Below are 15,345 nucleotides of genomic sequence, written 5' to 3' on the forward strand. Positions count from 1 at the left end.
TTGTCTTCCATCATCTCACTAATACCCCATTTTCCACTTTTCCCACTCACACTCACTTTTCCCATGCACTTCCCTCACATAATCCCTCCACAACACACACGGACACTCACAAAAAAAGAGCTTATCTCTACCCAAAACACATACAATAAAAAGTCAAAAAGGGAGGAGGAAAATCAAAAAAGAGGAGGAGGAAAATCAAAAGGGGTAGGAGGAAAGAGGGGGACAAGACGGGAAAATGGGAGTAAAAAGATGAAGGAAGAGAGAATAAAAAGAGCATTGCTGAAAGAATAAAAAGAGCATTGCTGCTCATTAAAAAAAAAAGAGAAACAAAAAATAGCCACCCCTTTTTTTCCTCTTCTTAAAGAAGCGAAAAAATGAGCAAAGGCCGGTGAAGAAAACCGCAAAAAAAAGCAAACAAAAATGCAGCAGTACCTCCACCATATAACTTCATCTTCCTCTCCAAAGCCTCACTACTTTTGGCCATAGAAACCAGTAGCCATTAGCTATGTAAACCCACTACCGTTACCATCTTAAACTAGCGTTAAACGAACCTGGAACGACCCCCAAAATCAACCAAAACACAGCTGAAACGCACCTCCAAAAGCAGATACGTCATGCCACTAAAATCAAACCTCAAAACACCCTCTAGCCACCTGCAAAAACCCACCAAGATAATCGGCAAAATTCAGCCTCAAAGCTGCCAAAAACTAGCCCCGTAACAGCAGGGTTTTCTTGGGGGTCGAGGTCATTTCGAGGTCGATGTTGAGGCTTTGGCAGTCGACATTGAATCTTATCATGTTTAATTAGTTAGAAGTTTTTGCTACCATTGTACAAGTTTTGGAGAATATTTTTCAACAATAAAGGTTCTCTCTTCACTTTGTTGATGTTATAAAATAAAAACTGTAAAGTAAAGACAAGTATAGAGAGAAACTGATATATTATAAAAAGTTTAAACTTATGTACATAATGAACTGAAAACTCCTCTATTTATAGAAGAAAGGAAGCATATGTGATGCTTTTCATGAAACAGCTGCAAGGCTTTTCTTTAGCTGCTTGTAAGTTGTCTGCATGAGCTGCTTGCAACCTGCCTGTTTAATAAGAAGCTGCTGCAAATTATTTCATTGAGCTGCTTGCAACCTGTCTGCTTCAGCTATTTGTAGATAAACTTCAACAGAGTACTAAAGAAGATTATCCATAGCGGAGTAATAAATGGATATCCACAATATAATTATCTTGGATGTTCATTAAAAGGTATTGTGCCTCGTTAAAATCTTACTAGGAAAAACTCAGTGGGAAAAATCCTAGTGAAGGAAAAAGAGTACACATATTTAGTAATATGCATTTGTAGCTGCTTCATTAAAAACATTATAAGGAAAACCCTGCGGGAAAAAATCTTAGTAAGGAAAAAAGAGTACATCGCGTATTTTACTCCCCCTGATGAAAACCTTGTTTCAAATATTTGAGTCTCCGCATTCCAATCTTATATACCATCTTCTCAAAAGTTGAAGTTGGCAAAGATTTAGTGAATAAATCTGCCGGATTGTCACGTGAACGGATTTGTTGCACATCAATGTCACCATTTTTCTGAAGATCGTGTGTGTAGAATAATTTTGGTGAAATATGCTTTGTTCTATCTCCTTTTATAAATCCTCCCTTCAATTGAGCTATGCATACAGCATTGTCTTCGTATAAAATTGTGGATCTTTTATAACACTCCAAATCACATTTTTCTTGAATAAAATGAATCACTGATCTCAACCATACGCATTCCCTACTTGCTTTATGAATAGCTATTATCTCAGCATGATTTGAAGAAGGAGCAACAATTGACTGCTTTGTGGAGGGCCATGATATGACAGTACCTCCACATGTAAACACGTACCCGATTTGAGATCGAGCTTTATGGGGATGTAAATAACCTTCATCTGCATAACCAACAAGATCTGCACTACCTTTGTTAGCATAAAATAAACCCATATCAAGAGTTCCCTTTAAATATCGCAAAATATGCTTAATCCCATTTCAATGTCTCCGAGTAGGAGAAGAGCTATATCTTGCTAGTAAATTAACAGAAAATGCTATGTCGGGACTTGTAGCATTAGCAAGATATATAAGTGCATTAGCAAGATGCATAAGTGCTTAATCCCATTCCTCATCCTCTTTTGGAGGTCGGAACAAGTCCTTATTCACCTCAAGTGATCGAACAACCATTGGTGTACTCAATGGGTGCACTTTGTCTATGTAAAAGCGTGTTAAGACCCTTTATGTATAGGCAGATTGATGCATAAAGATCCCGTTTGCTAAATGTTCAATTTACAGTCCAAGACAAAGTTTTATTTTTCCAAGATCTTTCATCTCAAATTCTTTCTTAAGATATTCAATCGCCTTTTGGAGCTCTTCTGGAGTTCCAACAAGATTTATGTCATCAACATAAACAGCAAGTATAATAAATTCTGATGCCATTTTTTTTATAAAAATACATGGACAAATAACAATATTTATGTAACCCTCTTTCAGTTAATATTCACTAAGGCGATTATACCACATACGCCTAGATTGCTTTAAACTGTACAAAGTTCTTTATAATCTGATTGAATACATTTCCCGAGATTTCAAATATGCTTCAGGCATTTTAAATCCTTCAGGGATTTTCATGTAAATCTCATTATCAAGTGACCTGTACAAATAAGTTGTAACTACATCCACCATATGTATTTCAAGTCTTTCACGTAAGGCTAAACTGATGAGATATTGAAATGTTAAGGCATCCATAACGGGTGAATATATTTCTTCATAATCGACTCCAGGTCGTTGTGAGAATCCTTGTGCGACAAGGCGAGCCTTGTATCTTTCAACTTCATTTTGGTCATTCTTTTTTCGTACAAAAACTTATTTATGACCAATTGGATTTATACCAGCAGGTGTTTGGACTACTGGTCCAAAGACCTCTCTTTTAGCAAGTGCGTTCAATTCTGATTGAATTGCCCCTTGCCATTTTGGCCAATTAGATCTTTGTTGACATTCTTCGACAGAGCGGGGTTCACAATCCTCAATATCTTGCATAATGTTAAGTGCAACATTATAATTAAAAATATTATCCACCACTATTTCAGATTGATTTAAATTAATTCCATCACCAGTAGAACTTATTAAAATTTCCTCGCTCACTTGAGTCTCCGGTTCAGTGATTTCTTCAAGAATCTCAGAACTAATCAGATCTTAGGTCTCTTCAGGAGATCCCTTTATAGTATCGTTTTGATCATTTGTCGATTTTCTTTTTCGAGGATTTCGATCCTTAGAACCCAAAGGCCTACCATGCTTCAGGCGTGCTTTAGGTTCACTAGTTCTTATGCTAGTAGATGGTCCTGCTGGGACATCAATTCGTATAGGAACATTCTCTGCAGGGATATGTGACTATCCTTTTCAAATCAGTAAACGCGTCTGACATTTGATTTGCTATATTTTGTAAATGGATGATCTTCTGGACCTCCTGATTACATATAGGGGTACGTGGATCAAAATAAGATAATGATGAAAATTTCCACACAATTTCTCTTTTGATTTCCTTTTTCTCTCCCCCTAATTGTGGGAAATTTGTTTCATCAAACCAACAATCTGTAAATCGAGCAGTAAATAAATCTTCCGTCAATGGTTCAAGATAGCGAATGATAGAGGGTGATTCAAACCCAACATATATTCCTAACCTTATCTGTGGGCCCATCTTGCTGTGCTGTGGTGGTGCTACTGGCACATATACAACACATCCAAAAATTCGTAGATGGGCAATATTTGGTTCATGACCAAAAACTAATTGTGACAGAGAATATTTATTATAATGTGTCGGTCTGAGACGGATAAGTGATGCTGCATGCAAGATAGCATGCCTCCAAACAGTAGTGGGCAATTTTATTTTCATAAGTAGTGGTCTTGCTATCAATTGCAGGCGTTTAATAAATGACTCTGCAAGGCCATTTTGAGTATGAACATAAGTTACAGGATGTTCAACTTTTATCCCAACTGATAGACAATAATCATCAAAAGCTTGAGATGAGAATTCTCCAGCATTATCAAGACGAATAGCCTTTATAGGATAATCTGGGAATTATGCCCTTAATCGAATTATTTGGGCTAATAGCTTTGCAAATGTCAGGTTGCGAGATGATAGTAGGCACACATGAGACCATCTTGAAGATGCATCTATTAGGACCATAAAATATCTAAACAACCCACTTGGTGGGTGAATAGGTCCACATATATCCCCATGTATACAATCTAAAAAGGTATGGGATTCAATGCCAACCTTCATTGGTGATGGTCTGGTGATCATTTTGCCTTGATAACAAGCATCACAAGAAAATTCATCATTTGTAAGAATCTTCAAGTTCTTTAATGGATGCCCACTCAAATTTTCAGTAATTTACCTCATCATTATTGATCCAGGATGGCCCAAACGGCCATGCCAAAGCACAAAAGTATTTGAATCAGTAAACTTCCGGTTTACGATAGAGTGTGCTTCAACTGTACTAATCTTTGAATAGTATAAGCTAGAAGATAAAGTTGGTAACTTTTCTACAATGCACTTCTGGCCAGAAATATTCTTTGTAATACAAAGATATTCCATATTCATTTCATCTATCGTCTCAACATGATACCCATTTCGGGCGATATCCATAAAACTCAACAAGTTTCTTCGGGACTTGGAGGAGAATAATGCATTGTCTATAATAAGTTTTGTTCCCTTAGAGAGAAATACAATAGCTCTTCTGGAGCCTTCAATCAAACTTATATTACTAGAAATTCTAGAAATATTTGTTTTTTCCTTTTGCAAATAAGAAAAGTATTTCTGATCTTTGAATATGGCATGAGTCGTTCCACTATCAATTACACAAATATCTTCATGATTGGTCTTTGATCCAAATATAATTTGAGGATTATCCATATTCTGTGATACTTTTAAAGTATTTGCTCGAGATGGCAGAGTCTCGTGCTGATAACGTGTTATAAAATAAAAACTGTAAAGTAAAGACAAGTATAGAGAGAAACTGATATATAATTCAAATTTCAAACTTATATACATAATGAACTGAAAACTCCTCTATTTATAGAAAAAAGAAAGTAACTGCGAGGCTTTTCATTGAAGCAGCTACAAGGCTTTTCTTTAGCTGCTTGTAAGCTGTCTGCATGAACTGCTTGCAACCTGCCCGTTTAATAAGATGTTGCTGCAAATCATTTTATTGAGTTGCTTGCAACCTGCCTGCATCAGCTGCTTGTAGATAAAATTCAACAGAGTACTAAATGGATAATCTTCTTCAGGAAGATTATCTATAGCGGAGTAATAAATGGACATCTACAATATAATTATTTTCATACCAGATTAAATATCGTTGAAACTCTACATATCTCCACAATGTTATATCCATAAAACAAGAGTCTCACAGTCAATATTAAAGTAGCTTAGGAAAATATTCATGAATAAACATCGCTAGTATGCTTTTAGGCGCGATTAACAATAAATTTTCGTGACTATGCGTATGGTTCTCATGGCATAGTCATGATACGTAACCCCAATTTCAAGTGCACGTATACGTGACTTGACAACAACTTTAAATAATAATAAAATAAACATATTTTAAATCACGGGTACGTTTCACGTGACGTAATTTGCAATGTATAAAAAACAAACAAGTGCGCGACATCGTGACTTGTTCAAATAAATACTAAAAATGGCTAAAAATAAAAGCGGTATAGAAGCGGTAATACATAAAAGGTTTTTAAACATGCAATAAATCAAATAATATAAGTCAAATGTAGTCAATAAAGCGACCGTGCTAGAACCACTGGACTCGGGGAATGCCTTACACCTTCTCTCCAGTCAACAGAATTCCTTAGTCGGACTTTATTTTCTCCTCCTTCTCCTGCTCCTCCTCATTCTCCTGCTGCTTCTCCTTCTGCTTCTGCTTCTGCTTCTCCTTCTTGCTTCTGCTTCTTCTCCTTCTGCTTCTGCTTCTGCTTCTGCTTCTCCTTCTTGCTTCTGCTTCTTCTCCTTCTGCTTCTGCTTCTGCTCCTTCTTCTTCTGCTCCTGCTTCTGCTCCTTCTTCTGCTCCTTCTTCTTTGCTCCTTCCAGTTTTAACAGTCTGAGGCATGACCTTTTTATCCCGGAATAAGCTAGCCCATCTTTCTATAATTAATCTACTTTATCCCTTTCACAATAACTTCCATAACTCATTCTCCCCACAATAATCTCAAACATAGAAATAATTAATTCATGAACATACACTAGTTTGCTTTAGGCACTCTCTTAATCAAATCATCGTGATTATGTATACGTTCACGTGACATAATCTAGATAAAGAAAGAGAAACGATTTTTAAATCATTGAGGAATAAACTTCAATATTTTTAGTAGGTAGAAAACAAATAATCTGAGTCATGTACCTCTGTATAGTGCTCTGCATTTAAGGAGGAAAAATAATAAATTTGACATGTGAACTCTAAGTCCTCTCTTCCTCGCTCACCTCACTAGAACATGTAAAAAGACTTCTAGTTTGATAATACTACATTCTGCTATTAACTTCCTAGAGCATATTATTAATTTCTACCTATATCTGTAGTTGCAAGATATTACATTTTTTGTCATCTAACATTAAAATTCATCTTACGATGAAGATGCTTCCTCGGCTTCATCTAACAGTGCAATAGCTGCTACACACTGCTCAGCAAGATTTAACAAAGGAAAAGAATTAACAAACAAGCAAAGAGAAGTAATGAACAATAAAAAGCTACTGAAGCAAAGAATAACTTACATCTATGAGAGCACCATTTGTGTAATCATCACAGATATCCCTTGTCGACTCTTAAGGTGGGAATTTGAGCAATATTTGGCCAGTAATCCCCGTTCTCAAATTCTAGACGTGGTTGAAGCAATGGGCAGTTGAGGATAGATAGTGAAAGAATGGAAGAGGGTATCCTTTTTACTGGAAGAGATTGGAGAATAGGGCAATCGAAGATGGTCAGCTTAGAGAGGGAGGAGGGAAGCGCTGATTCTGGAATAGATTGGAGTTGATCGCAGTAGCCGATATCTAGACTTCGAAGTGAAGTGAGGGACGAGGGAATACCTTCTTCGAGTAGTGATAAAACTTGAGGTGGTGAATTACGAATAGATAGATATTTCAGAGAAGTGAGACTTTTGAGAACTTGGCTGCTTAATGTTTTGAGATTATTTATTTCAAAACGTCGAATGGAAGCAAGGCAATTCCCAATTTTCATCAGCAAGAATCTCTCCGTCACTACCATCATGAATGATGGTTAAATCTGTGAGACGACGGAGTATCAGTAAAAACCACTCCTTTCGGCCATTCACCAGTTTCTTGCAATACTCGATCAGAAGGACTTCTAAATTGAAGGGCATTCCTCCTTCAGGAAAGGGCTCAATTTTTGGACAATAACGCAGGGAGAGATGTTTAAGAGATGGAAGGAGTTCCTGCATACGTTCTGGTTGACTTCAGCTTTTGGCATTTGTAAATAGACAAATGACACAACGAGGTCATCTGAATCCTGCATATTGCTGAAATTGTTTCAAGATTCTCACATTCATCAATTTGCAGATCTTTGATCCCTGTGGGAATCAAAAACCGTGTAAGGAGATGACAACGTCTAATTCTGCATCTGTTGGTATTTGGCAGACTGCTAATATGTAAAGCGGTAATAGAGTGGCAATCATCAATATTTAGTGAAGTTATCTGCTTCATTCCCTGAATTTGGGATGTAAACATTTCAGTATCATCAAATAGAATTCCAAGCTTAGGAGAACCAACAATTTGAAGCCAATCGAAACTTAAAAGTTGGATAGGTGTCTCCGAAATGATTCCAGGACATTTTGAAATTATCAATACTGTCAAAGAACAAAGATTTTCAGGCAAATTCGCAATCAACTTGGGGCAACCTTCAATTGCAAGTCTCTTTAAGTGTAGGGAACTCTCCATTCCCTAGTACATGCCATTGGAACTCTCCATTCTTTATATGCTAAATAGTCCACATAAACAAAGAATTACTCGGAGCAATGCATAAATTGTGAAAATGTAGAGCTTAATGTTACAATAAGCAATCACAAAATCGCGGACCTACTTTACTTTGGACAAAATATCAGTTCTAGCTGTTAAAGAGCACTCGATGAAATAATTGATACTAGAAATGACAAGTCTTTTTAGGAGAAAACTCCTGCACAATATTTATGTACACAAACACACACGCACATAGACACACTCAGATTTTAAAAGTATGCATTTATAAATTTAAATTTTATTAATTGTATCTCAAACTAGTCCATGTACTCCTATAGGTATCCTGTATCTTAAGATAAGACAAACATGACTTCTGGATTCGCATCGCACCCCTATTGGATACTCATCCTGTGTCCATGAAGTTGATAGGGGCATTTCACATTGGAGTGAACCTTGACAACTCTCTGCCCATCTTTTCTTTCCCAAATTGCGAAAATCCTAATAAAAACAGAGAAGTTTACAAAAGTTCTTCAGATGATACTACTCAAACATACGAACGTTAAGCTAAATGTCAGCATGTCAAAGATCATGGTTTTTTGCCTTTTCTTTTACATTAATATCTTCTACTTAGAGGTGATAAATCACGAGGAGAGAGCTTATATTCGTTTAACTTGGTGTGACGCGTGAATAAGAGATCTGTGTATTTCATGACCAAGTCTAAAATTAAAGGCAAAATCGAAACACAAAAAAGAATAAAATCAGCATAGAATAAATGCTTAAAAGGACATAATTATCTATTCCTTTCATTTAGGGAAAACCGTCAATGCTTCACATAAGAATTAACTCAACTGCAGGCAGAAACTTTTCCTTGTAGCTGAGATGACTGTCCAATCATACCGCACTTGACACATAGCAGTCTGAAAGACTAAAAAAGGAAAAGAATTAATGAACAAACAAAAGGAGTCTTGAATAAATAGCCACGTTTATTTGGAGAATTACCTACCTTGATAATAGGACCAACAATCTTGGCCGCTATATTATGCTAATTTGAGCAATCTTTGGACACTATTTCCATTTTCTTAATTTGAAATCCAGATTGAGCAGTGAACCATCAGAGTTTCATACACAAAAGGACTCATTTATCAGACAAGAAGATTTAACGAAGGGAAAGAATTAACAAACAAGCAAAAAGAAGTAAAAGCAAATAAGAGCTACTGGAGGAAAAAAAGAATAACTTACATTTATCAGAGCACCACTCGTTATAATCAATTACAGATATTCCTCGTCGACTTTTATGGTAGGAATTTAAGCAATATTTGGCCAGTAATCCCCCTTCTCAAATTCTAGACTTGGTTTGAGAAATGGGCAGTTGCGAATCCATAGTGTAGAGATGGAAGAGGGCATCCCTTTTAGTGGAAGAAATTGGAGTTTAGGGCAATGAAAGATATCCAGCTTAGATAGGGAGGAAGGCAGCGCTGATTCTGGAAGAGGTTGGAGATTACCACAACGACAGATAGGCAGCAGAGAGAGGTAGGGCGTCTTTCTTTTTACTTGAAGAGATTGGAGATTAGGGCAGTTTTCGATAAACAACTCAAAGAGAGAGGAGGGCAGCGCTGATTCTGGAATAGATTGCAGTTGATGGCACTGGTATATCTTTAGGCTTCGAAGCGAAGTGAGGCGCCTAAGACCTTTTGTAGTGAATGGAGTTCATGATGATCATTTAATGTTAGATGAGAAAGACACGAGGAAAGCCCTTCTTCTAGCAGTGACTGAATTTGAGCTAAATTGTAAGTAAATAGAAATTCAAGAGAGGAGAGGATTTTGAGCACTTGATTGCTTAATGTATTTCGGATTGGATACCCAAATACGCCGAATAGAGCAAGGCAACTCCCAATTCTCATCACCAAGAATCTCTTCGTCACTGCCATCATGGAAGATGCGTACACTTCTGAGATAGGGAAGTCTCTGTAAACGCCACTTCTTTCGGCCATTCACCTGTTTCTTGCAATCGACGATCTGAAGGACTTCTAAATTGAAGGGCAATCCTCCTTCAGGAAAGGACTCGATTTCTGGGCAATTTTCCAGTACCAGTTTCTTAAGAGATGGAAGGAGTTCATGCATTCCTTCTGGTAGCAACATTAGCTTCTGGCTTTAGGTAATATGCAAATCAAGCAACGACGTGGTCTGAGTCCCACATGCCACCGAAAGTATTTCAAGATTCTCACATCTGTTAATTTCTAGTATTTCGATCCCAGTGGGAATCAAAAGCCTTGTGAGCGGTAACAACGCTCAATTCTCAAAATGCGTGCACTTGGGACGAACTCAGGTGGTATATCATCTATAGAATAACATCCAGCTACTGTCAATCTCTCGATAAACATGTTACTTCTGCTAGAGATCATCTCACTAACAGACAACTCCAATTTCAATTTCCGATTTTGATTTATCCTTATTTCCTTCAAGGTACTTGGCAGACTGCTAATAGGTAAGGATGTAAGAGAGTAACGCTCAATAATATTTAATTTAACTATCTGTTTCGTTCCCTGAAGTTGGGATGCAAACAGTTCAGCGTGATAAAAAAGAACTCCAACCTTAGGAGAACCAACAACTTCAAACTCTTTTAAACCTGAAAGTTGGAGAGGTGTCTTCAAATTGAATTTAGGACATTTTGAAATTTTCAATATTTTTAAAGAACAAAGATTTTTAGGTAGCTTCCCAATCAACTTGGGACAATCTTCAATTCTGAAGGTGATACAAGATAGTGCCAGCATTCTTATAAATATCTGAAATTATCCATGTTATCTAGAACTCATGACCTTCCCTTCGAACGGAACCACAATCTCGTACATGTAAATCTCAATCTCACGCATCACACAACACCTATCATGCCATCATACAAAAACGCGAGAACCTCATTATCAACACTAAATCAAAAGCGGGATATATACTCCATCTGCCAGAAACCTTCCAATTGACCCCATCAAGGAGAAGATCACAACACGTAGTGTATTCCTCATATGTGTAAAAGACATCCATCTCAAGCCATTGTCGACTCCATCGAGAATTCTTTGAAATACATTTGCACATAACCAAGCCATCAAAACTAAATCTCTCTAACTCAACCAAGTCGCGCCGATTGCTCTGTCCAGGAGTATTGCCACAAAACACCTGTAGAGTTTCCCTACACCAAGGAAATGATCACCTTTATCACTATGCTGAGCCAAACCACTACCAAGCTAACCCATTTCTTCGAATCCCTCTCGGCTTGACTTCAGGTTAACATTTCTCCTAGCATCAAACCACGTCATCATAAGGCCTATTAGCCACTGTATTCCCTCTTAAGCACACAATAATGCCGCAACCGAGATACCCACTTTGAAGAGATCATTTGTGAATTTGAAGTTGTTTCTTAACCTCTATGAAACTGAAATGTAGAATAACTAATGTTACAGAAACAACACAAGTTTTGACACCACCCACTATAAATCTCAGATCTTAGCCACATAAAAAATTCGAGAAAACCCTCAAATACTACTTATGAATCATGAACTCATTAGAATCTTCCTGAGGGTCATCCACTCTGCTCTAATCTCCAATGCACCACCTATACAAGCCGAAAGACTTCTGTCCTATTAGCAAATAAACACCTAATGATGAACCCCCATATCTTAAGCAACTAAGTGAATCCCTACCTCGTGCACACTATGTCCTCCACAAATAGCAAACATGAATCACTCTAAGATTTTCATATATCCATAAAATATAATACATCATGCATCAAGAAATTTTCTTACTTGAGTAATCCTCAAAATCAGCCTCTTCAAGTCATAACTGATCCACAAGTATGCCTCAAACCAAACTAACATAGCACATGACCATGCAATATGATCGTCGATAGTAGACTCTCCCACTTGGCTTAAAGCCATAGAACATAACATCTAATAACCCACAATACCATTACTCCATAACTGCCATAGCCCTCTACTATAATTCAACTAAATCCTTCATATGCTCATGTAGCACCTGCCTTAGAATACCTCAAATCTTCTGCTAAACGCATCTCCATCCTCGTAATAGTCATGCAAACTCCTTCAAGAGATCCAAACTCAAATTGCAACACATACCCATCCCACTAGTTAGAAAGAAAACTCTTCACAGAAACATCATAGGGATCACACAACTTCATAACAACCTCCATGAGACAACCCACCTGCTTAGCCTCAGACTGACATCTCTCTATGCCCCTTTCATGGCCACAACCACTATGCAGTCACTTAATCCTCCCATGTCTGAACTGGTAAGCAAGACACAAGAATATACTTCATTCCATAAATGAGCATTTGAAAGATCTCTAACACACTAATAACTCGAGACTATATAACACGTCTAAACAAAAATTGAGCATCCATAGTTGTTATACTCCATTTTAAACTGGTTAAGGTAAGGTACAACCTATATGTGATTTCGCGTTTGATTAAAGTTAAAGAGTCGTCACCTAATTAATTATGGTAAATTAGGACACCTAATATTGATTGAAGCAATTTAAAGTATAACTATGTTAATGGTCTACTTAACCTAAAAGTTCTAGGTAAGGGTTCAATTAATCTAAAGGGAAGGTGTTTAAGGCACCCTTTAAGATCTATTTTAAATGGTTAACCGACCTGACTAAATTTAATTAAGGATAATTGTTGTAATGTAAAAAATGATTAATGAGAAAAAATAGTAAGTTTGATTTGAAAAAAAAAAAAGCATGTCATGAAAGAGAGCTAATTTCGAAAGCACGATTTGAAGACATTCAAACGACAAAAATCCCAATGTTTCTTTTAAAATGGAAGTTACTTTAGAATAAAATGAGTTGAGGCCAAACATGTCTTATTTTGGGGAAGAAAATTCACTTCTGCCACACAACTAGATTAAGGAACTAAGTGAAACAAACGTGATTAATGAAATACTCAGGTTTTGTAGACACCATTGTTTAACAATTTGTCCAAAAACTTAACCAAGTTTTGACATAATTCAGCAAATACTTATACAAGAAATTAAATATTCGTCTGTTATCCTAACATTGTGAAATGCATAGTAAATAGATAAGCTAAACAGGAGAGTAGGTAGGAAAAGTTGTTAAGCCACTGATTTTAAAATCTTCATATCTAAGGGTTGCATCCTATATAGTGAAATAAGTATTCCATCATTAGCTAGAGCTAAACTTGACGAAAACTAATGTTAACATACGCAACTAAGGCAGACTTCATTCGTTTGGAAAGAAGTCATATTGTCACTGTAAAGATCAAGATAGGAACTAGTAAAATAAAGGTTAAGGTAGAATAACGAGTAGTCCTCGTCAACATCCCAAAGGGATGATTTCTTTTTGGTTTTCGCTCCGAGTTTCAACATTAGAATGCAACATGTAATGCTGTCTAAATGCGGTGCCACGACATCGTCGAGTCTCAAAGTGGGATTCTTTGGCTCTGGTGTATCATGCAAAACAAAAGTGCAATGACAAGTCACAAAAAGATCAGCCTCTTGTGTTATTTCGCAACACGAATCAGTGAACAAGTGAATGGTTTTCAAGGTTTTAAAGAAATTTTCCGTAATGCAACATCTATATATAAGAGCATGATACCCCTCCTAACTATGTTTCTAAAATGATTTTTAGCAATTTAAAGAAAATCTAAGACCCAATTCTATTCCATAATATGCTGTCAATAGATTGCACAAAAATCCGAAACTTCATGAAAACATGACTTTTAATAAGTCGAGAATAACGTATAACACTTCACAAACGAGTTTCAACAAAATAAAACCCCTAATACATAATTGAGAAAAGGCCAGATTTGTACCTTTACTTTGTTAAATTTTTACGTTTATACCTTGTTCTACTTTCAGTTTAAATATGTCCCTATCGTTAGCAAAGTAGATAAAATCATCCCTAACCCTAACAGACCTCCAACTTGGCAACGGGGCCCTCAATTAATTTGCGAACTAGACAAATATCAACCCAAATTAAAAGACCCATGTCCGACCCAACTATCACAAATGAATGGGTCAAAATCTGGAAACAAATCGACGATGACAATGAAGAGGTCGTCGAATCAGTGCCGTCGGAGAAATTGCAAGACTCGCTGCCTGACGATTGCTCACTCCTCTTCGTTCCTCCACGGCTAAGCTGCCGCAGTCGCCGCCATCGACCGCTCTCTTTCTCTTCCATCAAATCATGAGAACGAGAGCTCTCTTCTTTTTCTTTTCTGTTTCAGGGACTCAAATGGTTTAATGTGCACACATAAGCTAATTTTTCTACATATTTTGGATTTTATTTGTGGTTGTTATTGATTGATGCTTGACTAGATTAGTATGGTTGAGGAGACCCACAAATATTTGGAGGGGAAGGTTAGAAAGAGGGATCCATCCCCGAGTTATCTCTTTCCATGTTCTATATCTTTGTCCTGTGGAAACAAATGATTATCAGGACATGAAAAAAGGGATAAGAAAAAGAAACAAGATTTGTCTGTTTCATTTTGTCATGAAAATCCTTTTTTTTTCTACTGATGAAATGTTATTCAATGTGTATTTAGTTTTTATTTTATTATGGAATCTTCTAAATTTTTCAAATTGATGTTAAGTTTTCTGCTCACAATCTTTTTGATAAAATTTTCAGTTGGTTACCTTATCATGAAACATGATTTCCCAGCCATAAATGAAAAAGAATAAAGAAGGAAGAACAAGATCAAGAACTGGAAAAGAAGAAACGAGGAAGAAGAAAAGTTGTGGTTGAATACTTGAATTAAGAGAGGAGGGGACCCATAAGGTGGCTGGATAGTTGGGTCAAAGAAATGGGCATATGTCTTTTAAAATTTGGGTTGATATTTTTCTAGTTGGCAGATTAATTGAGGGTCCCATTGCCACATTGGACATCTGTTAGAGTTAGGGATAATTTTATCTACTTTGCTAACGGTAGGGACATATTTAGACGGAAAGTAGAACGAGGTATAAACTTGAACAATTTACCAGAGTAGAGGTACAAATCTGGCATTTTTCCCTACATAATTCCTAATACCAGAATGTTAATTCAAAAAAGAAATAAGAATAGGTTCTAATTTTTTTTTTTTTTTTACCTTTTGTGGGGCAGTGAATCTGGAGCTTCGGCTTCGGATCTATCTCTTCCTCACGAAAGAAATACAAGCTCGAAGAAACTCAAGTTCAAAAGTCATCCCTTTAGAGTGAAGGAGCTGCTAAGAGAATGAAACGACAATAGTGAAAGTGGCGGAAAATGTAGTAATGCTTTAGAGTGTCGAGCGGCAGAACTCGTTCATGTGTGTAGTGTTGAACGATTAGAAAGTTAAGAATTT

General features: G+C 36.7%; 1 long non-coding RNA gene and 2 pseudogenes across 1 annotated transcript; all 3 read right to left on the reverse strand.

The window, feature by feature from the left end:
* Positions 1-6,830: 6,830 nt before the first annotated feature.
* LOC104085793 (putative disease resistance protein At3g14460) lies at positions 6,831-8,018 on the reverse strand (annotated as a pseudogene).
* A 1,139-nt stretch (positions 8,019-9,157) lies between these two features.
* LOC117274119 (putative disease resistance protein At3g14460) lies at positions 9,158-10,883 on the reverse strand (annotated as a pseudogene).
* Positions 10,884-13,709: 2,826 nt separating this feature from the next.
* On the reverse strand, positions 13,710-15,028 carry LOC104085788 (uncharacterized). The gene is made up of 2 exons (XR_683951.4): positions 14,663-15,028; positions 13,710-14,442 (listed from the first exon to the last, which is right to left on the reverse strand). It is a non-coding gene; the product is annotated as an uncharacterized lncRNA (long non-coding RNA).
* Positions 15,029-15,345: the final 317 nt, after the last annotated feature.

This window comes from Nicotiana tomentosiformis, chromosome 1 (assembly GCF_000390325.3).
Source record: "Nicotiana tomentosiformis chromosome 1, ASM39032v3, whole genome shotgun sequence".
Classification (NCBI taxonomy): Eukaryota; Viridiplantae; Streptophyta; class Magnoliopsida; order Solanales; family Solanaceae; genus Nicotiana; species Nicotiana tomentosiformis.